The sequence below is a fragment of the Mesoplodon mirus genome (assembly GCF_964341445.2).
Source record: "Mesoplodon mirus genome assembly, chromosome: 2".
In the NCBI taxonomy this organism is placed as follows: Eukaryota; Metazoa; Chordata; class Mammalia; order Artiodactyla; family Ziphiidae; genus Mesoplodon; species Mesoplodon mirus.
In genome coordinates, this window is record NC_138977.1 from 66,219,049 (window position 1) to 66,241,358 (window position 22,310).

At 56.7% G+C, this 22,310-nt stretch overlaps 1 protein-coding gene across 3 annotated transcripts in view; it reads left to right on the forward strand.

Moving 5' to 3' along the window:
* The first annotated feature begins 443 nt into the window (after positions 1-443).
* Positions 444-22,310, forward strand: part of ZMIZ1 (zinc finger MIZ-type containing 1) — a 234,348-nt gene continuing 212,481 nt past the window's right edge. For 2 of the 3 annotated variants that reach the window (XM_082629392.1, XM_082629394.1), the window contains exon 1: positions 444-764. The gene's annotated coding sequence lies outside the window, so the exon portion shown is untranslated. The remainder of the gene's footprint in view (positions 765-22,310) is intronic. The other variant, XM_082629393.1, reaches the window with a different exon arrangement.

Sequence of the window (22,310 nt, forward strand, 5' to 3'; positions counted from 1 at the left end):
CTCCAAACTTGCTGGAGCGGGTGGGGGTGGGGTCGCGGTTGGTGGGGGGAGCGGCCAGGGAGTAGTGGAGGCAGGAGAGAGAAGGTGAGTGGGAGTGGGTGACGCGCGAAGCCCCATCAGAGCCATAGAGGGGAAAAAGCTTGGAGAGCGCCCAGACCGAGGAGCTGGGAAGAAAGGGAGCAAAAGAGGGAAAGGGAAAGGAAAGGCGAGGGAGAGAAAGAGAGACGAAAAGAGACCGGGAGAGGCGAGAGCGCAGAGAGCGCTAGGCGAGCGGAGCTGAGCGCTGGCGGCGACGGCGGCGGCGGTGGCGGTGGCAGTGGCGCGGCGCTCCGCTCCTCCCCTAGTTCCGCACCGGCTTTTGTGGCCGGCCGGCGGCGCGGGGCCCTTTGGAAATAGAATAGCCAATGTAATCTGACACTTCAACTTGCTCGGCTCCGGGCGAGTTGATTCACTTACTCACCCCCTAACGCCGAGTTCCTTTTCACTGTCTGTGGACATTAAAAAAGCGAGCGGCGGCTGGCGCCCGGGAGAGCGAGCGGCCGGGCGGCAGGCGGAGAGCAGCGACCGGGCGGCGGAGCGAGCGAGCAGCGCCGGCGCAGCGCGGTGACCCCAGCCCCGGTCGGCGCGGAGCAGAAGCCGGCGCGGAGCCCATCTCGGCGCCCTCGCAGCTCCTCCCGGCCGGAGCCGGCCCTGCCCGGCAGCGGCGGCGGCGGCGGCGGCAGCGGCGCGTCCTCCAGCGGCGGCAGCGGCGCTCGCAGCTCCGGGTAAGTTTGGGGCCAGACCCGGGCGTCCGCTGGCCCCAGGCCTTCCTCCCGTTCCCCGTGGACTCTTGGGGTGCGACCGTGGGGCGCTGGGCGTTAGGGTTTTTCCCTTTAATTTCCGCCGGTACCTGGCGAGCCGGCCGAGTGGCCGGCGGCTGGGCTCCGCTGCGCTCTTCTTGGCTACCAGGGGCCGAGGCCCAGGCGACCGGCGAACGCCGGGCTGCGCGGAGCCGTCTTGGTCTGCGCGCGGGGGCCGGGGCTCTTCGGGTGCGCGGGGCGTGAGTGCAGTTGTACGCGCGCGGACCTGGTGCCCGCCTCCTGCCGGCGCGCCTGCAGCCCTGGTTCAGTACACCGGGGGCCGGGCAGGACCGGGATTCGGGAGGGAGGGAGGGAGGGAAAAAAGAAGGAAGGGAGGGAGAGAGGGAGGGAGGGAAGCAAGGACCGGCGTAGGATCACCTCGGTTTCCCTCGTCTCCTTTGGAAAGACGCGAAGTTGTGCGCCTGTGTGTAGGGGAACCGCCAGGGAAGGCGCCGGATTTCGTGGCGGCAAGGGGTGGTGGTGTTAAGTTGTGCATCTGAATTTCCAGGGAAAACACACACTTTTGTAAATGGGAGGGGGGCGCGGTTAAGTTGTTTGTGTGGGAATTGCCCAGGGAGACGCGGCGCACCGTACTAGCGGGGAACGCCAAGGGGTGTGTGTAGGGTCTTCCAGTAGATCTTTAGAAGCCCGAGGAACCTTAAGGCCAAAGCCTCGATGGAGCTGCCCCGGCCAGGAGGGGAGCCCAGGGGGAAGATGTGCGTGTGTGCGCGCGCGTTGCAAATACGAAAGTAATTTCCCCGTGTTCTTTTCTTCCTCTCCGTCTCCGGCGGCGGCGGCCCCGGGGGAGTGGGAGGCCGGCCGGGGCGGAGGTTGGGGGGCCGGGCCGGGGCTGGAGCTGGGGTGGGGGGCGGGCTCTGGAAGCTTGTTTCACATTCCTGGCGTCTGGGCTGGGGAGAAAACAGTGGGGAGCGCGGCCTCGGCGTCTGGGGCGCGGGCAGCGGGCGCGCGTCGCCCCCTCGCCGGGGACATCTGTCCAGGAAGCCAGCCGGGCGAGGAGAGGGCGCGGCGCGGAGGGCAGGCTCCCCGCCCCGGAGCAGCGGGGGCGCGGGCGAGGGGCGGCCGTCTTCCCGGCCTTTGTGCGCCAGCAGATTTTCACGGGAGACTGCCCCGGAGCCGCCGGAGAAGGCCGGGAGCCGGCCTCAGCCCCGGGTTTAAAAGACACTCCAGGAATGTAAACAACCCGAGCGGGAGGGCGGGCGGGCGGGTGCAAGCCAGGGCAGCCGGCCCGAGTCCCCCACCCCTCCCCGGGGGACAGCCCGACAGCAGGGCCGCTCAGACCGACCCCTCTACCTGCCGCAAACTTTTTCCTCCCTTGCCGTCCCTTCCCACCTCGCTCCTCCGGCGGGCCACGGAGCGAGGGCCTCTCCCTGGGCGGGAGCCCAGGGCGCCTGGCACCCGGCGCCTGACCCTGGAGGCCTGGCGGCCCGGCCCCTGCTTGGGTGTCCCGAATCCCGGCAGCGCCTGCCTGGGAGCCGCAAGCTTCCTGCGCAGGCAGTGCCGGAGTAACTGGGGCTCTGTGAGCCTGCCCGCCTGCCTCCCTCCTTCCCGCTGCTCCTAACCCCCGCTCTCCGCCTTCTGCTCCCCCCTGACTGCTTTTCCAATGCCCTGACATGAGGGAGGAAGATTTAACTTGGCAGCCCAAACAAATGTTCTCTCAGAGGTCCTCCAAGAAGCTGGCGGCTGAGCTGGCAGGGTGAGGGCACTGCTCGGCCAGCCTTTTCTTCCTCCCTGCTCTGCCATGGCCATTCGGAGCCCCCTGGGTGGACAGCCCAGGGCATGGGAGAGTAGGGCCCAGCCCCACAGATTTAAAAGGGCAGGGGGAAGCCACCTCTGGAAGCTCCTGGCTTGGCGCTGGGCAGGAGCTGCCCGGAGTTGCCTTCTGGTGCCAAGGATTTTCTGGAGGATTTTCTTGAGCAACAGTTTGTCTCCTTGCTGCAACCCCGGGAACAGGGCCTGGTAGACCAGAGGGTTAGCCAGTGCCGTCTCCTCCTCCCTCGTGGGTGTGAAGACAGGCTCGTTACACAGGGCAGGGCAGGAGGCCAGAGGCTGTTCCCAGAGGTGCCTGGGTTTGCTTATTATTGTTTCTTGAAGGTAGAGAAAAAGAGGCAGGCGCTGTAGCTGGAGAATGGGCAGCTTGGCTGGTGATGAAGTCTGACTGGCCTTTGCTGGCATTTGTAGTGTGGTCCTGGGAGTTTAAAAGTTGCTCTCAGGGAAGTTCAGATGAGGGAGCAAATCCGTAACTTTCTCTGTCCCGGATGCTTTTTGAGGGGGTCCAGGGAATTCCTGGCCCCTCACTTGCCCGCTGCCTGCCCCTCGTGTCGCAGTTTGTGAATGCCCCAAGCCTTGTGCTGATCTTTCTCTCTTCAGGTTGAAGATATTGAAGCACCAGCATCAAACAAAAGACACATTGAAAGCCGTATCTGCCACAGAGCACGTGTGACTTTGGGGCCAAGGGAATGCATTTGGAGGGCGATGGTGTTTTCTTCTGAGTTTTATGTTTTCAGTTGGGTTTTGTTTTCCCCAAAAGGACAGAAGCATCTCCTTGTCCCAAGTCACAAGGATATGAAATGCTGTTTTCACATGTAAATCTCAAAACTGTAGACTTCTGAGTTGGTGGCAGTGACTGTGGTGGCTAGGGGGTGGTGGGGATTGAGCAGTAGGGAGTTTTCAAGAGTTTTAAATGGTTTTTGGATTGGGGTTTTGAGGCATGCAGGGTATGGCTCACAGAGAAGAGTTGGGAATGAGTAATTGTTGGACTTATTGGAAACTTTGATAACTAGTCCTGTCTATGCAAAAAAAGATTGCTGGCTTCTTTATGGGGACAAATGTCCCTTTTTTCTCCTAAGGAAGGAGAGAGGAGGAGGAACCTCATTCCTTTCTCAGCCAGGAGCAAAGAAAGGTCCAGAGACTTGGGGTTTCTTTCTCTCTCTCTCTCTCTCTCTCTCTCTCTCTCTCTCTCTCTCTCTCACACACACACACACACACACACGCCTGGTGACAGTAACACAACATTGTCTCCATCCCTTGTCCCCAGAAATGTGCCCCAGCCTAGGACAGGTGTACACCATCAATAGAAAATTGCAGAGGGAAGGACCCAGCTAAGAGCTGCAGACTTCACTTTTTTCCTGATTGACAGAGATCGGGGTGGATAAGGAAGGAAGACACTTGGAGGCCTGCTGTGTCCCAAGAGTTTTGTCGTAAGAGTACCCGTGTGTGAAGCCACAGATACTGAGTTCTCTAGCCTCGGCCAGCATCCAACAGGCAGTTGTGACCCTAGTCTCATGGAGAGATGTTGCTGTAAGAAATTCAGGCACCAACAAGTCAATTTCCGGAAGCTTCTCTGGGCACTCTGTCACAGAATCAGGAAGCCGAGCCTGCCAGGTCCTGAGTCCCATACTTTTCATTCATAACTTTGCTCCCCAGGGCCCTAGCCTGGCTCCTATCACCACCTCATCTTTATGAGGTTCCTTAGGTTTTGTGTGGACAACAAAGGCCGGGCTGCTGTAATTACCCTGAACCCTGCTGCAGCCTTGCCTGGTGACTGCTCTGACCTCTCAGCAGGACACAGTGGCTTCTGTCCACGCCCTCTAAGGAGGGGGGCTCTTTGTCCCTAGAGCTCTACCCTGAGGAAAGGGGGAGGCAGAGCCTGCGTAGGCTGGAAGCTCCAGGGGTGATCCAGAGGTTGGACCCTGCCCTCAGGGAAGATGAAGGGAGGCTGAGAAAACCAGTCCCAAGCGCAGGCTGTGAGGAAAGAGTCCAGAAACCCGTCACGATTGTGAGGGCGTTTGCTATTACCTGAGGAGGTAGGGGAGAGGTGTCAGGAGGCTGTAGCTGACTGGCTGCTTTGGGCCCATAGCTTCACTCAGCTGGGCCTCAGTCTCCACATCTGTAAAATGGGCCCAAGGGCAGGACACCCGCCCCCCCCCGCCCCCCAATCCTACCTGCTTGCTGTGAGGATGAGGCAGATATGGTCGTGAGATCCCTGGGTGTGTGTCCCCTGAAGGCCTGGCAGGCTCTGGGTACAGAATGGATGAGGCACAAAGGGGTTGGATTGGAGGTGCTAGAAGCATTTTCCAGAAACTGCTCTCCCATCCAAGGCTACCTCCCTGGCAGCTTATTGTCCAGCCTTGGCTTGCCTGCTCCCCATGACAGGGAGTTCACTACCTTTGGGCAGTTTTTGCCTTTGGTGGACAGTTCTGACTATTGGTGTGCTCGGCTGCATGCCTTCTGGAAATCAACCCCTCCTGACCCTCTCTGGGCTTGAGGAGCTGGGGGTTCTCCAGACCACAAACTCGTACTTTCCTGAATGATCCCAGATTCAATACCAGTGCCCAGGCAAGCCACACTCCTGTGGGGTGGGAGGACACCCTTCAAATGGCTGCTTCCAGCCCTTATTGGGAGTGACCTGTGGGGAGTAGGAGAGGGTCTGCCTGAGGGGCTCACTGTCATCTGTCTTTGTGTGCCAGCTTTCCTCCTGGCACTTTCCTTGGATCGGGTAGGAGGAGAAGGAAGGAGATAGATAGCAGGGGGTGGGGTTGGGTCAGGGGCCCAGCATTGATCTCACAGTTACTTCCTGAGAGTCCACAGTGTGAGGACCGTGGCCTGTGAGAGACCCTGAAATGTGTAAGACAGTTCCTGTTCCTTAGGGGCTCACAGTCCAGCAAGGGCAGGAAGATCAGTCCAAATAAATAATTAACCACCACCAGCTGGCTGCCTGCCACGGGGTGCACGATGACAGTAATAACCACAGCCCCTCGCCTTTGTATGGCACTTGGTGGATTTAGAAGCGCTCTCCAACTTCGCTTAACCCCAAGAACAGCAGTGGAAGCTAGCTACTATTTGGAATTAGCCCCATTTAGCAGAGAAGAAAACTGAGGTTCAGGGAGGTGAAATGACCTGTGCCTCAGCCAGGACTCAACCCCAGGCCTTACAGATGCCAGCTGTGCTACTGCCTTCGCAGTCCACCAGCAAGGCAGGGACAAGGATACAGAAATCCATGTGGACCCCGAGAATGGGGAATCAGGGCCTGAGGTTAAGGTGGAGGAACTGTGTCCAGGAAGGGTCATGGTGGGGCCTCACTTGCTCTCCCCATTTGGCAGCACGCGGCCCATGGCCTGAGCAACTGCACCCTTTTCTTATGGCACAGTGTCTTACAGCCAGAGCTTGCTCTGAGCCCCAAATCCTGCCATGACTGCAGGGCACACGTGTCTGTGCATGGGGCTTCATCCCTGGCCCTGGAGCAGGAAGCAGAGGTGTTTCCAGGCCCCAGATCCCCGTGCAGCCCAAGGCTCTTCCCTGGGCTGCGATGGCTTCTATAGGTACAGACGTTGGCTCAGCCTGCCCCTTCTCTGGCTGAGTCAGTCCCCAGGCCGTGCCGGGTAGCCGCCCTGTAGGGGCCCTTGAAGTCCTTCTGCCCCTTGACACTGCCCGCCTGCAGGCCAGTCCCCTGCCCCGGGTTTTCTGGAGCTCATCTGAGTGCCACCCCAGGACAAGGCTGCAGGTGGTGGTGTCCAGAGCAGGGAGCAGCCGGGCAGGCTGAACTGGCAGCTCCCCAGGAAGCCTGGCCCAGCCTGGCACACCTGCACAGGTAACGACTGTGGCCCAGGAGGGCCCCGGGCCCCGCCTGTCAGGCCCAGCTGCTGGGGTTACTGCAGGATCGTGTTGGGGGAGGCCGGGGTGTCTGAGCTAATTAGATTTCTTAGATTTCAATGCTCCCCTAATCCTGTTAGCCCGGCTGTAATTGTAACCACTCGAAGGTTTCAGCCGTGGCAGGCTGTTGAGGACAGACGGTGTGGGGACTCTGCTAGGCCCCAGCCCCCAGCCTTAGCCAGCCGGCTGGGGACTGGGGACTCCCTTCCCAGGTCTCCGGGGTGGAGGCCTGAGTGATGTAGGTGTTGTGCTTTTCCGTAGAGTCTTAGCATTGCAGACTGTCACAGCAGGCACGGCCCTTAGAGATCATCCAGCGCAAACCCTTCACTGTGCCAGTGGGGTAACTGAGGCCTGCAGACGGATAGGGACTGGCCTAGGGCCTGGATGGCTGGTAGTGGCAGGGTGGCAGGCACTTCTGTTCTGGCTTTGTAATCTTTGTACCTGGGGACTTCAGGGCAGGTCTGGAATTGTCCAGGGGCTAGTAAACCCTCCAGAGAAGTCTGCTTCCAGAGATAGGGGCTGGAGGGATTCATTTGTCTCAAAGCTGGCTCCCCAGTTGGCATTACCTGTACACAGACACAATGCCTCTGCTGGCCAGGGTTTCTGCTGAGGACTCAGGTCTGCCTCTCCCAGGGCTCCCAGACATGGGGGCTTTCTCCCTCCTCTCCCACCAGTCTGTCTCAGATTCTTGATTGCTTGGAGGGTCCACCTCAATGCAGATTATAGCCTTGCCAGAAAATGACAGAGCTAATCTGAATGTTGGGGTGGGGGGGGCATGACATTTAAAATATAGTCTCTTTGTACTTTCAGTGGCTCTTCTAAAATTATTTTGGAATTATTTTGGTGTCTGTCTTAAATGGACACTGCACCCACTTTCTGTCCTTTCTTCTACCCTGTCCTCATTCTCATTCCCCAGCATCTTTAGTCATTCACCCACAGAGGTTGGCGCTTGCAGGGGAGGGGGGCGGATGGCTGTGATGCCTTCAGAACCCCTGCCTGGGAGCTTCCCACCCAGCAGTCACGTCCCGTCCTCCTCTTCGCTCTGGAGCAGTGGGAAGAGATGTTTGAAACTTCCTTCTACCCTGGAAGCTCCCTGCCTGTGTGTTGCACCCTTAAGCATGTGGTGTAGAATTGAGGGGCCGTAAGGGTTACCTGGTCTGACTTTTTTTTTCCAGTCCGGGAAACCCAACTATTGAAAGAAACAATTGGCTGTATCCAAGGGCAACAGCGAATTAATGGCAGAGCCAGGCCTGGAACCCTGTCTCTCTAGCCCATTAGTTCATTAAACATTTATTGAGCACCTATTGTTGGCCTGGTGCGGCCCCGATAGCCACCCTTTGGAGCTCAGAAATGAATGCTGTTCCACCTTTGACTTGGGAAGGGCCGGATGAACCTGGGGAGGACATTTTCAGTCGAACCCCCGGATCCTATGCAGTTGGAGGAGGATGGGCAATGGGGCCCCAACCCAGCAGCATATTTCTTGAAAGGTAATAATAGGCTGGTTGCATTGGAGATTTGAGGGAAGTAAAACAGAAACCCTTTAGGGAGGGTACAAGATTTCTCATCTGCCCAGGCCTGTTTAGTCCAAGGAGATGGGTGGCTTCCTCTGCCTGTCCCCCAGCCCCACCCGGCCCTCTGAGGGCTGATTTTTGTCCTGTGTAGAATGGCCTGCTAACACTTCCTCTGTGGATGGAGAAGCAGGGAGGGAGCCCGGTCCGCCGTGGGGGTCACCCGTGTCACCTCAGGACGAGGGAGGAGAGCCAGGTGCCTGGGCCTCACCCCGTGCCCAGGCTTTTGTCCAAACTCCAATCCTACTCCCTGGTAGACCTTGGCCAAAACTAGGAAACCTGGCACTCGGCTCAGCCCAGGTAGCACTCTGGCTGAGGGACAAATGGGGCACACAGACCTCTGGGGAAGGGTCCTGAAACCCTTTGGCTTTGGCAAGTGGGGAGGGCCCTTTTAGGTCTCTGTCCCACCTTCCTGTTTTGCAGTGGGGAAACCCAGAGCCCAGAGAGGTAAAGGGACTGGCCACACATCACACAGCGAAATGGATCCCTTGCACCAGAGTGTCTCATTGAGAGGCCCTGAGTGTTCTGGGTTCGAAGGGGTGGAATTTTCTTACTGATGTCATTATTTTGTAAACAGCTTCTGCTGTTTACATCTTTAAAACAACTAACCAAAGTCCTCCATAAATATCCTAATAGCCAGCATTTCTTGGGCAACTCGTTGTTTTAGGCTCTTATACTGCCTGGGATCAACTCTCAGCTCCACCCTCTGTGACATCTGTGACTTTGGGCAGCTCCACATCTGCAAAACAGGCTCACTAATAGTATAAAAAGAACATATTACCTTTCCCTTAGTTTGAGAAGATGGAGCACATGCAGGGTCTGGCACATAGTAAGTGCCCAAGACACGGCAGCCTCAGTCATCGTCATGGCCATTGCTTCCCACGACACCTGGTCAGCTGTTAGCACTGCGTTACCTCCAACTGACCGACAAGGACACTCAGGTCAGGGGGATTGCCCAAGGTCATCTGGTAACTCAGGACCAACAAAGGCAGGCTTGGGATCCAGGCTTCCTGACACCTGCCATTCTCCCCTCTGTAGCAGGAAGGGCTGCTGGGACATCTCGGAGAGGCCCCCTGTGACAACCCAAGTTTTCATTCACCCTATCAGGGAAGCCTGTTCCCCCGCGAGAGATGGTTCTGAAGGTGCAGACTTAATCCGGGTTCCTGCCTTGGAACCTCATCTTCCTCACCTGTAAATTGAGGCGAGGGGATGATCATCCGTCCCTCGCAGGCTTTTCCCCGGTGGAGAAAAGGAGAGGACGGAGGGGCTGAGCCTTGTCAACCATCAACTACTGTGCAGAATCACAATGGATGGTAACTGACTCTGGGACCTTAGGCCAGTCACGGATGCCCTGAGCCTCGGTTTCCTCCCCCGAAAATCATGAGCTGAGACCACATCCAGGTTTCCCAAAGTGGGTCCTCGGGAACACCGGTCCACAAAAAGAAGGACAGATGGCAGGGCACACCCTGTCCTGGGAAATCGCCAGCCCCTTTGCCTCACCCAGGGTTTCCCAAGCTATAGGACACTCCTCTGGTCTCCCTTTTTAATGCAAAATAACTATTAGAGACATCAGTGGAACATCCTGGGAAACGTGCAGCTGGGTGGTCACTTCGAGCTCTGGCATCTACAGCTCAGCCAGCCCAGTGGATGGTTTCCCTGCTGAAGAACAGCCTTTCCCGAGGGATGCCTATGATGGGGAGGACGAGGACGGCTTCCTTGTGGACAGAATCCCCGCCAGCCTGCCTTCTTGGCGGCTCTACCTGACTTCTACCCCCTTCAAGCCTGCAGGTCTCTTGTCACTTTTGCTGGCCTCCTTTTCTTTTATTGTTACCAGACCACAAATCCGTTTGTGGTTGGGCAGGCCCCAAAGCAAGGGCAGCTTGGCAGAGGGGTGCGGCCCCTGCCGTGTCCCTAGAGATAGGCCTCAAAGACCTGCCAGCTGTGAGGCAGGAGGGGCCTTGTACCCGACCTGCGGGGACCCTGAGTCTGCGTGCACACCTTGGCAATTATGTATTTTTCTAGAGAGATACGGTCCCCAGCTTTGTTCCCATCCTTGAAGAACCTTGTAAGAACCACAGCCTTCATCCAAGGGTCTAAAGTTACCCTGGCCCTGGAGTGAGCATGACTGTTGGGTCGTTTTTCCCTTCCTCCTACCCACAAACCCTCTGATTCCCACTCATTTTTGTGTGTCACTTCCGTAGTCATGGAGGCATTTGTGTTTAAACCCCTGTTCCTAACCCAGCCTGATTTTGGGCTGATGAGGAAAAGAGGCTGAGGGAGGGAAGGGACCTGACCAAGGTCACTAACAGCGGTAGGGCCCCCGGGACACAAAGCCTGGCACAGGGACTGGGTGGCTCCAGGGGGTGGCCTCTTGTGCCAGCCGACCTCACTGCTGAAACCATTCTGTCTCATCCTCTGTCAGCGTCAGGATTCAAAGTCCCCAGAAAGAGCTAGGGGTTAGGGTGAAGGGAACCAGGTCCCGTCCACTCCCTCTTCTAAGAAGGCTGAGCAGGACTGGTTTAGGGCTTACCTCCTCTGGGTCAGGAGGCCAGTTTCAACCATGCTTGCTGCACTGCCTGTTTATCCTGCCCCGGTTAATGTTTCTTCTTCCTGGGCCGAGGGGCCCAATGGCATTTACCTATAGAGGAGCGCTCTGTGTCTTCAGGATGCCTCGCTGGTATGAATCAGCTGTGAGCTGTGGGTGTTGTGATGCCGTCGGAGAGGGTGAGGCGGCCTGGGGCCCTGGGGAGAGCCCTGGGCCCACTCTGTGACTGTGGACGTGTCACTTTCTCTGGGCTCACACTCCTCTTGTCCCTGACTCTGTGGGATTCTGAGGAGTGGGCTTTGTGGCTGGCAGGCGGCGAGTCAGAGGGCTCCTTGGCTCTCAGCCTCCCTGCCCAGTTTGCTCCCCATCACCACACCTCGCACCCCGAGTTCCAGGACCCCCCTGTGTTTCTGATCCTGGAAAAAGGGAGGAAACCTCAGGTGTGATTTCTTGCCTGGTGTTTGGTAATGGGGCCTGGCTGTGAAAGGAGCTTCCTTGAAGCTGTGAGCTCAACGCTGATTTATTTCCTGCAACAGGACTGCTTTGTGATTCCTCCCACCCCAGCCCGGGTTGACACCTTCATTTTTGTGCGTGAATTGTCTGTGAGGCTGATTTCTATAGGCAGAAGGAGTGGAGCTGCTTTGAAGGTTGGAATCCTTGTAGGACCCAGAATTCTCAGCGTTTTCTGCCTTGTGGACGGCTGCCCTCCTAGCCAGCTCCCTAGAGGTGTGGCTGTCCAGCCAGTGTGATGGTCCCCCAGACCTCCCCCTCCAGGGGCTCTGGACACTACTATGCTGGGTATTCGTGGGACCTTTGGTTCTCAGGACTGCAAGGGAGCTTGGCGGCCACCTCATCTGGTGCCTTGTTACACAGATGACTTCTGGTCCTTCTGCAGCATCCCCAGAGAGCACCCTCTGTCATGGGCTTGCACGCCTCCAGGGACGGGCCGCTCCCTGCCTCCCATCAGCTTCCTGCATCTAGGAAGTTCCACCTCGCGTGGAGCCTGGAAGGATGCTTCCTGCTAGTTCTCATCTTGGGACAGTGCAGATATGGGGAAGTCAGTTCTCGGGAACTCCCTTCCATACTCCACGTCATGGGTGTATCCCCAGAGACTTCTTGCTAGGCTGAGTCCGAGGCTGGAGTGGGCAGAACGGGCTTCCTGAAAGAGGCGGCCTTTTTCGATTCCCTGGGCCTCCTTATTATCTCTGCCTCTGGTAAGAGCCTGGGCAGCTTGGAGACCTCAGGCCTGACCTGAAAACAGTCTAACCCAGGTCGTAAGACATGGATCTAGTCTGGGGAGGTCCTAAATGTGGCTCAGTAGGGTCTGAGGGAAAGAAAGTGGCCTGGCATCTGCTCTTCAAGGGTTAGACATACCCGATGGTTCGAGAAGGCTATCTTCCTAGCCTCTCCCGACAGGCTCACCTACCACTGGAACTGGGGTCCCTTTCTAGGAGGAGAGCCAGGGGGTTGTGGGTAATACTCCCTTCCTGTCTGCTTCCATCCGCCTCCTCACCGAGCCCCTCTCTGTCCCCTGCCACTCTGTCAGGGAACATCCTGCCTAAGTGTCCTGAGGCCCCAGAGACCTGGGTGTCTGCAGAGAGCACTGGACTTAGAGTCAGAACTTCTGGCACTGCCACCCACCGACAGTATCCTCTGTGGCTGTCACAAGAGTCAGAGGGGAGGGCCACCACTTTGCACGCTGTACAGTGTCATGGCGTCGGGGAGGGCAATGTTTTATTACCATGTGCCTTGATGACAGTGTCAGCACAAAAATGCCTTGGAGATTATCCAGGCCAACCCTTTCATTTAGCTGCTGAGTCTGACCCCAGGGGGTGCAGAGGCCTCCACAGGGTCACAGGGCAGTCTGCGGCAGAGCTGGAGCTAAAACCCAGGCATTCCGACCATCCGCCAGTGCCCATCCTCTGCCTTGTCACTTGACAGAAACCCTTTGCTCCAGTGAGACCCAGAGAGAGGTCCCTTATGGCTGTGGTGATGGTGCGCCTGGCTTGCCTGGGATTTACCATCCTCATCTCACAAAGCTCCTGGGCCTCATGTCTCTGGCTGTGCTCATCAGAACCTCTGGGCCTGGGGGCAGGCAGGTGTTCCCCGGGGTCTTCATGAGACAGCTGGCTCCCCCAGCCTGGGGCCCTCGCCTGGGGCTGCTGCCCTATAACAGTGTTCTCCCCTTCGCTTCCTGGCTCAGACAGGGCTGCCCCACACTCTGCCAGCCATCACCTTGGGTGGAAACAGGGTCTCCAGGAGCCCACCTGAGACCCCTTGCCCAGGTGTCTGTTCTAACTGGCTGCAGGATGTTACCCTGACCTGGGACCGTGGGTTGAATCTGTGGCCCTAATTTCAACCTGGTTTGATCCCTCCTGGGGCTCTGAAGACCCAAAGATGCCCGGACTGTTGGAGCAGGAGGGACCTGGGCAACCAGCTTATCTTATCCCTGTCTCATCCCCATTTCCCAGAGTAGAAGACTGAAGCCCAGAGAGGGAAGGAAGCTGGCTGCAAAGCCAGCAAGATGCTAATTCCTCCCACCCTAGCCAGCCTGGCCTCCTTCCATCCACTGCTCCCTGAGACTGATTCCTTGGGCTGTTTAAGTCTAGTGTGTATGGAAAGAACTATTGAAGACCCTTAGGCCAGGCCCTGCTTCCCTTCCAGGTCTGGGAGCCCGTGCACTGGGAGGGCAGTACATTTTTCCTGCTGGTGGGTCCTTAGGCCAGCCTGAGAACAAATTTTCCTGGCTGGTCTGGAAGCCTCCAGTGTTCTGCCACTGAGGGAGCAGGGCCTGGGATCTTTCTGTGCCTCCCCTTACCCAGCTCTCCAAGAAAGATGATTACTTATTCATTTATCAGTTTGTTGAGCACCTACTATGTGCCAGGAACTATTCTAGGCCCTGGGGATATAGTGGTGAACTTGACAGAGGCCTTGCTGCATTCTCCTAGGTGAGATAGTCAGCAAGTCTACAACTATAATTTTACTTTTTAAAAAATTTTTTTGTGGTACACGGGCCTCTCACTGTTGTGGCCTCTCCCGCTGCGGAGCCCAGGCTCCGGACGCGCAGGCTCAGCGGCCATGGCTCACGGGCCCAGCTGCTCCGCGGCATGTGGGATCTTCCCGGACCGGGGCACGAACCCATATCCCCTGCATCGGCAGGCGGACTCTCAACCACTGCGCCACCAGGGAAGCCCAAGTCTACAACTTTATGTATGATGTCATGCTGAGTTATGATAAGTGTTTTGAAGAAAAATAAGTCAGGATGAGGTGATATAAGGAGATGGGAGAATCGGGGTTCTTTAGATGGAGTGATCAGGGAAGGCGTCTCTGAAGAGGCTACATCTGAGCAGATATCTCAGGGAGGTAAGAGAGTGAACCCCATGAACATCTGGGAGAAAAGCATTCCAGGCATAGGGAACAGCATGTGCAAAGGTCCTGTGGCATGCTCTAAGAAAGGCAGGGAAGCCAGAGTAGCTGGATGGAGTGGGAGGGGGAGGAAGATAGGAGAGGAAGTTAGCAAGATGGTCAGGGACCAGGTCCCAGAGGGCCTTATGGAGCACGGGAAGGGCTTCTGACTTCATGCTCAGTAATTTGGAAGCCACTGGAGGATTTTAATTAAAGGACTGAGACTATCTGGTGTACCTTCTAAGAAGATCCCTCTGCCTAGTGAGCTGAGAATAGACTCTAGGGGACAAGGGTGGAAACAAGGAGACCAGCTGGGTAGCTTTTACAGTAACCCACATGAGGATGCTGGTGGCTTTGACCAGAATGGTCAGTAGACCTAGTGAGACAGGGTCAGATCCTGAATGTATCTGAAGGTTGACCGAGGTTATGCCTAGAAGCCCATTGGGAATGCCTGCCCACCTCTGCAAAACAGGCTGAGGGCTGGGACTGGAGAGCTGGCCCAGATCTCCAAGTCCTGTGGGAGGACTTTTTTTGTGCTTGTCACCTTCCATATAGCTATAAGGTGTCCATTTAACAGTTGGAAAAATAGAGGCATGGTGTTTGTCATACCCTAGTCACACTTGTAATTTTGCCATTCTGCATTTGGTTTCCGTCGTGATTTTCTTCCATTCATCTCCTCCACTTTCATGCCCTCTACTCTGTGCACTGTCCCTTTCTAATGTGCCATCACCCTCAAGCCCTGGGACCTTTGCTTTGCCTATGTCAGTTCCTTCCCCAATCCTATCTGGTTAACTCCTCTGCATCCCTAAGAGCCCAGCTCAAGAGTTGCCACCTCTGACCTCCCTCCCCTGACATTCTCAGACACTAGGGTAGGGATTTCTTCCTCTGCTGAAAATTCTCCTGTTCCTCTCCCTCCTGCCCTCCATTGCTTGGGATCAGCTGGAATGGGGGCTGGGTCTGTGCCTCCCTTCACACCCCCTCTTTCCGCTCTGTGTCCTCACAGCCTGGCCCAGGGCTGGCACAGAAGAGGGAACACAAACATTTCAGTGTATTCCTGGAGCAGTAGCTAGTCACTATGGAAACAAGGAAGTGTTGCAACTTCCCTAACTTTTGAGGCTGGGGTCACAGAGGGCAGCTGTATCTTGGCCCCACGGGATCTACCCAGGATTATCATCCTGGGATTCTTATTGATTCAAAGTCACCTTCGGCAGGTCCTTTCCCATCCCTGGGTCTCAGTTTACCTGTCAGTGACATGGGGGCACTGGGACTGCTTGGCCCACTAAGGTCATTTCTGCCCTAACATTCCTTGTTCCTGTGCCTCCAGTCCTGCCTCGTAACCGCAGGCAGACCCTTTGCCCCCTCTGGGCCTCCATTTCCCCATTCTCTTCATCTCTCTCCTCTAAGAGGATAATCTGCCTGAGTCAGGCCACTCCAGTATCCCAGAGTTCCCGCAGCCGGGAGGCCCCCGATAACTAAACCGGGATTCATTTGACTTGCAGAGGCGGCAGGAGGGAAGTCCTGCTTCCCCGGTGGCGGTGGCGGCGGCAGGAGCAGCAGGAGGGTGGGTTGCGGGGGAGAAGCCAGGCCAGCTCGCTCTGGTCTGAACCTGTGCAGGCCGCTGGGTCTCCTTGCCTCACCTTGAAGGTGACTAGAGCCAGTGTTTGTCTGGTGGGCCTTGCCTCCGCTGGCCACTGCCTCTCAGCATTCTGGTGCTGAGCAGAGGGCTGGGGCTGTGGTCCAGGGCGGCCCCAAGGCCGCCCGCAGTGGCAGGGTGAGTGGGTGGACAGTGCCTTCTCGCCATGACTCCTCTCTCCACTTCATTGCGTAGAAGCCAAGAGTTGGCCGAGCACAAAACCGCAGCCTGGCTGCCGGCACCCTCCGTGGCCCAGCAACACTTGGGCAGGGTGGTTCCGGGGCTCTGCCCCAGCCAGACAGGGCTCAGACTGCTGAGGCCGAGGGTCCAAGATGCCCCACAAGGCCTGACCCTGAGCCAAGTCCGCACCTGCCAATGCGCTCAGTGGGCAGAGGACTCAGCTTGTCCCAGCCCACCCCAGCTCCCGCCTGGCACTTAGCAGTGGGTCAGTCTTCCCAGCAGGCCCAGAAAGAGAGGGACCCGGGTTGAGAGGGGTCTCTGGATCTGCCTGCTCACCTGTAAAATGGGTGGAGAGTGCCCGCCTCCCAGGGCTGCCAGGAGGGGAGGCTGAGGAAGGCAGTTTGTACCCAGTAAACACACTTGTTAGGATTGCCAGCTGGAGGCAAGAGCAGGCCTCAGCCAGAGGGATGCCCCTGTGAACATCTTTATCAAGAAATGAAAGCCCGAATTTTTTAAGAATGAGAATCTGGCCCGTGTAGGAGAAGTACCTCCCCCTCTATGTTTAAGTGGTTCCCAGTGGTCAGGGACTCATGTGGCCATCCAGATGTGTATTCCCAGCCTGTCACCGCTCCACAAGTGTCTGATGTTGGGCTGAATAGCTACCCCCAGGGCAGCACTGGGCACTGGAAGGGGCTATGACCAGTGTAGGAGACCCATTTCCCATCTCTACCAGGGAGCAGCTTCCTGACCTAGTCAAGGCCCTGGCTCTGTCTGCCCTCGGTTTCCCCATATGTGCATTGAGGCCTCTTCTACCTGGGATACTTCTGGAAGCGTGGTTGAGCATTTGTACCTCCAGGATAGGCAAGACTTTCTATACCAGCCCCCCCAAGATTGAATGTGGTCTGACTTCTGCTCACAAAGTTCTCACATTTGTGAAACAGGGATCTGTCCATGGGGCTTTGGACATCATCATGTGGACCGTGGCATAAGGTCTCCCAGCCCCTCCTTACCGGCAAGCCTCAGTTTTGTCATTGCTTCCTCCTGGGGGGTCTCTCAGTGCCCCCCTTTACTCCCCCAGCCCTCTGCATTCTCCCTGGACTGCCCCTTCCATGAGGGTACCAGCTGGGTCTCATTCCTGTATCCCCAGACAGCCTGGATCGGTGAAGGTGTTCAGTAAAGCTCGGATAGATGGATAATGAAATAGAAACCCTCAGCTATCCAGATACTTCCGATTTTCTCAGCACATAGGTTTCACTCAGCTGTGTCCACTGGCTGGAGTTTTGCTCGGTGTATAGGATCCTTTAAAAGAAATCAAATTTTTAGTAAACTCCAAGGCCAGAATTGGTTTTCTATAGTTTTCTCCAATCTCTGTCTTTTAAAACTGGTGCTTTCTGACTTGTGTTTTTGCATTTCATTTATTTACCTTGTTTGAGCAGCTACTTTTTCTTTTTTGATTCCATATAGTAAATCAGCCCACCTCTCATTTTATTTAGATTTCTCATGCCGAAAAGGCAGGGAGGGTTAGTAAACACTCTGCTTTGCCTCTGACTGAGGAGCCTGGGCAGGCAGGTGCCTGTGCCGGCACCTCTCTGGGGGAGGTGGACAGGCAGCCAGGGAGCCTGGAGCAGCTGGTGGAGTTCATTGCCACCAGGGAGAGTATCTCTGTGGCCCATGGGTGGCACATTGACATGCTGGATCCTTCTCCCCCACACAGCTGAATGCCGAATGAGCCCGCTTCAGTGGAGGAAAATGTACCCCGTGGTACTTCTGTAAGCACAGATCGAGGGCCGTGGTATTGACAGAGAAATCCAGATGCTGGCCGTGAACCCAGCACTGCAGGCGGGAGGGTCTGCTTACTTGAACTTGGCTGAAGGTGTTTCTCGTCTTCCCTGATTTCCTCTTGTCTGGTTTTTGGCCCAGTGCTGTTGGAGTCCCGCCTTATGCCAGGGGAAGCAGTGAACCCCTCTCCCTGGCCCCTGAAAACCTAGGAACCCTAGGACTGCGACATCTGATCAGATGGATTCAGTAGAAATTGGCGGTGCTGGGTCCCTCGGGCTCTTGGGGTGCCTGCTGCGTGCTCCTGAAGGTGGAATCTCATGCGGGGCATGCCAGCCAGTGAGCCTTCATCTGTCGATGGAGACAGCCCCCTGGCTTTGGAGGGCTGCTGTGAGCATCACATCTATGGGCTGCACCTGAAATAGGGAACCCGCCAGCCCTTCCCAGGACAGGGGCCAGAGCTGCCTCCTCCTTTGTCCCCCTACCATGCACATATGTCCATGTGTGTGCACGGGACTTCTGGTTTTTGGAAGGGAGGGGACAGGTGGCAGAGAGACAGGATGAGCCTGAGTGTAATTTTATTTCTGTGGTTCACCTTTCAAGCTGTCACCGTAAATCTATTTTACTTGTCACTTTGTAAATCATTATGCAGGATTAAGCCTTTTACCAGCGTTTAGGGCTTCTGCAGCCATCGACAACCCCACCTCTTCCCCATCCTGCCTTCTGAACGCCCCTTGCTGCTCTGGGCATTGGTCCTGCTGCTGTTTCTTCAGGCGTGGTTGGTTAGAACAACAGTGGGGGCCTGGGAGACAGCTGGCCCATCATTGACTTTAGCCGCCCCATTTTACTGACAGGAAAACAAGCTCGGCGGGAGGGGCAGGGACTCCCAGGCCCAGCGCCCAGGATGCTCGGGTGTTTCTGCCGCCCCTGAAGCAGTGGGGAGGGAGGCTGCTGATGGTAACCTGGGGCGCTGCAGATGGAGGGCTTTTCCTCATCCCCTAGGGGGCTTGGAACGCCCCACCCCGCCATGGCTGTGAGACCCACAGAGAGCTCCAGCTTGGAAGAGGTTTTGAAGGGAGGCGGGGTCTGCTCGGAGCCAGAGAAGAGCCTTCTGTTCCCTCCCGGGGTACAGGGCCAGGGCCACAAGCTTGGGTGACAAGGAGCTGGATGTGAGGGTGTGGTCAGAGCCCCCCCGCCGCTGGCATGTAGGACCCCCATTTATTTATTTCTCTAGACACCCAAGCGCTTCTCCAGAGAAGGCTTCAGGGTGGAAGAACAATGCAACCATTCGTTGAGATGCTCAGAGCTGCAGACGGTGGCCAGGGCCCACTAGGCCAAGAGCCAGCAGTGTGCGGTGGTGCATTTCCTATCGTCGGCCCATCTGGAGAGGCCTGCTCAGAAAAACAGAAAACAGAAAGGCCCCACCCGCAAGGCTGACACACGTTTCGGGAGCTGAGGCTTCTGGGGCGCTGGTTTTGAGGGACCAGGGATGTCCGTGCCCCGCAGAGCCCTGACGGGTCGGGCTCAGCCTTCTTTCTCTCTGCCTTTTCCATCAGGGTGGACGGGCTTCCCCCAGGCCAGGGGATTCCTTCTTGTCACTTGGGTTCAGCGCTTCTTCCGGACCGTCTGCTGGTAGAGGGCTCGGCCTTGGAGGGCAGCGTTCGCCCAGCCTGCTTCCCCCACGCCCCGAGCCAGACCTCCTTTGTCTTGTAACCTGACAGATTAATCACTCGCCTGCAGTTTCAGTCCAGCAGGAGACCGGCTAGAGGGTCTCCTTAGGGTAGGGCCCCGTGCTTGGCATGGTGAGGGCTCCCGACGGAGAGCAGCACCTGGACCAGGCAGCGGTCCCACGGCCTCCCACTTCGCCAGTTGCAGCCCCCACTAAGCTAGGTGGCAACTGCCTGTTTCTTTCCCCATTTCTAGATGTGAGCTCCTTCTAGAAAGCCAGAGCCCTGTCTCCTGTATCCCCTAGCACGGGGCCGCAGGGAGGTGGCGTGGGCAGAGGAGCACAGGCTAAGGCACTATTTCTTGAGCAGAAGGATGGCCAAACGAAAATCCCGAGTCCCTGACTTCAACGAGTTTCACAGTCGAAATTGGAAACTAAGCCTTGGCTGCTTGGCGGAATAGGAATGATACATACTGAAAGTGCCAGAGAAATCTGCTAAGAGGTTCCAAGGAGACCTTGAAACAAGTGAGCGATGAGAATGGGCTAGAGTAGTCAGGGAGGGCCTCCTGGAGGAGGGGGCACTTAAAGGTGGTGTTGATAATGCAGAGGCTTTAGCTAGAACAGGGCGAAGAGGACAGGGGAGGAAAGGCACTTCTGGGAAGCGGAAAGGTGTGAAGAGAGGGAGAGAAGTGTGCATGCCCCGGGGGTCCGGGGAAGCCCAGCCAGTGCCTGTGTCTTCAGGGGAGTAACTGAGGCCAGGTCTCCAGGGATGGCTGGGACCCCAATGGGAAGGCAGGGTTGGGAGGGGACACTTATCCTAGAGGCGAGGGAGGTCAGGGAAGGGCAGTGTTTTAGGAGATTAATGGGGGGGGGCAGGGTGCTGCTTGGATTGGAGGGAGAGACTGGAATGTGTTGATTACACAGGTGAGTGGAGTCCCTCAGCTGCATTTCAGGGCCAACCCACCTGAGCTGGGTGGGAGGGCTGGTGGGGTCAGGGCCTAGGGGGCTGGCCCTTCCTCCAGCTGGGCCGGCCCATGCTGAGGGGGCGAGGAGAAGGTGAGAGCGGCAGGGGTTTCTGTAGGTCCAAGGGCAGGCTTGGTTCAGCCACTCCCTGACGGGGTGACATGGCCCTGTGCCTCTGTCCTCAACCTGCACAGTGAAGAGATTTAACAGCCCCCACCCGGTCTGTCTGCTGGGCTGCTGCGAGCCGTAAATGAGACTGGGAGGTGAAGGTCTTTGGGAGCTGACATCGTCCATCAGGTGTCATTCCATTGGGGAAAATTGGTGGCTGCAGTGGCATGGCCATTTCATGGCTGCTGGTTTCATTAACAAGCTGTGTGACCTTGGACTGGTCACTTCCGTCCTCCAGGCCTCAGCTTTCTCCTCTGTAAATGGGTCCATCCTGGTAACCCCTGTCTCTCCAGGTGCTAAGCGTTGCGGTGAATGCATGCCACGTACACCGTTGCTGGCGTTCCCTGCTAGGAGACCGAGGCTTGGGCATCACTCTGTGGGCAGGGCTCCACGATGCCTGCCAAGCCCAGTTGTCACGACAGCATCGTGACGCCTCCTTGTAAGCCTTGGAACCTCCACCGAGAGCTTCCAGTGCACGTCTTGGTCTCTGGTGACTTCTAGGACCGTACTGAGGTTACTTGCACTTCCTGTCCACTCCCTGGAGTCCCCTTATTAGTCTAGCAGGTAACAAGCCCTTATCAGTTCCTGGTTATCCCTCAGCAAGGCTTGCGCAAGTTATGTGCCTTTAAATGATGCTTACGGCTGTTTAGACTTCCTGACACCAGCTGGCCGAGGGGCGGTCAGATAGTTTGCTTTTCTATAAAACACGGAGGGGTTTTTTTTAGAACAGATTTTGTTTTTCTGATAAAAGAGCGCTTGAGAGAGTGAAGAGAGAGGGTACTGGAAACAGCACTCCCAAAGCTGTTTGAATATGGTGCAGGCAGTCGAGGGGCTGGGCGACCAACCAATAGGAGAAAGGCTGCTGGGGGCGCACTTTCCAGTGGGGGCACCTGAGGCTCAGAGAGCAAAAGGAACCATCCTGAAGCCACCCAGCAAGAGTAACTGGGTGGTACTTCCAAGCTTCAGGTAAGAATGGCAACTATTTTCTTCTCTTTCTTCACCACCACCACCACTACCACCCTATTTAGAAGACTTACTAGGGTTCAGCAATGTGCCAAGCAGTTCACATACATTATCTCATTTAATTCTCCAGCGAACCCTATAAGGAAGGGACTATTTTTATCCCCACTTAACACACACACGGGCACATGGAGTGATGCTCGAGGGATTAAAGCCACAGAGCTAGGAACGTGTCAGGGGCAGGATTTGAACACAAGTCTCAGAGCCTAGAACCTTCTCTCCCACTGCTCTCATTGACCCCCTCACATGCCCTGGACGCCTCTGCATGGCCTGTCCCCGGGCCAGCCCCCGTGAAGCAGAAAGAAGACGTCTTCCTCTTTCTAGGAGGTATGGGAGTTTCTGTATTGAGGAGATAAAAGAGCCCGTTTGGGATGATTTTTATCAGCTTGAGCAAGACGGTTTGACATACAAGAGGAAGCCAATTTGCATTTTGGGAAAGAGCTGAGTGTAAGGGCCTCGGTGAGCGCTGGGTAGATTTATAAATAAACAGTCGACCAAGGGCATTGTGTGTTCCCAGCTATACAATGCTGAGCTCATATTGACACCATAGACCGTTCTGCACGTCACAGCTGCCCTTTGGACAGAAAGGGCCTAATTGAGTCAGAGCCCGCTACTAGAAATGCCAAGGAACCAGTCCCCTGACCTGGCCTCCCCGGTCATAGGCCAGCCGGGTGAGTCCAGCTGCAGCCGTGCCTGTTTACTGTGGCTGCTGGCGTCGCGTGCCAGGTGCAGAGCTCAGAAGGCTGCCAGCTCTGGGGCCGGGCAGCCCGGAGGGAGGCACAAGGGCCAGGTTCCAGGTGTTTGGCCGGGTGGCACGGGGGTTACCCGACAGCCTCCCGTCTGGGTCCAGACCCTCACTCTGCCCAGCAGTCCTTTT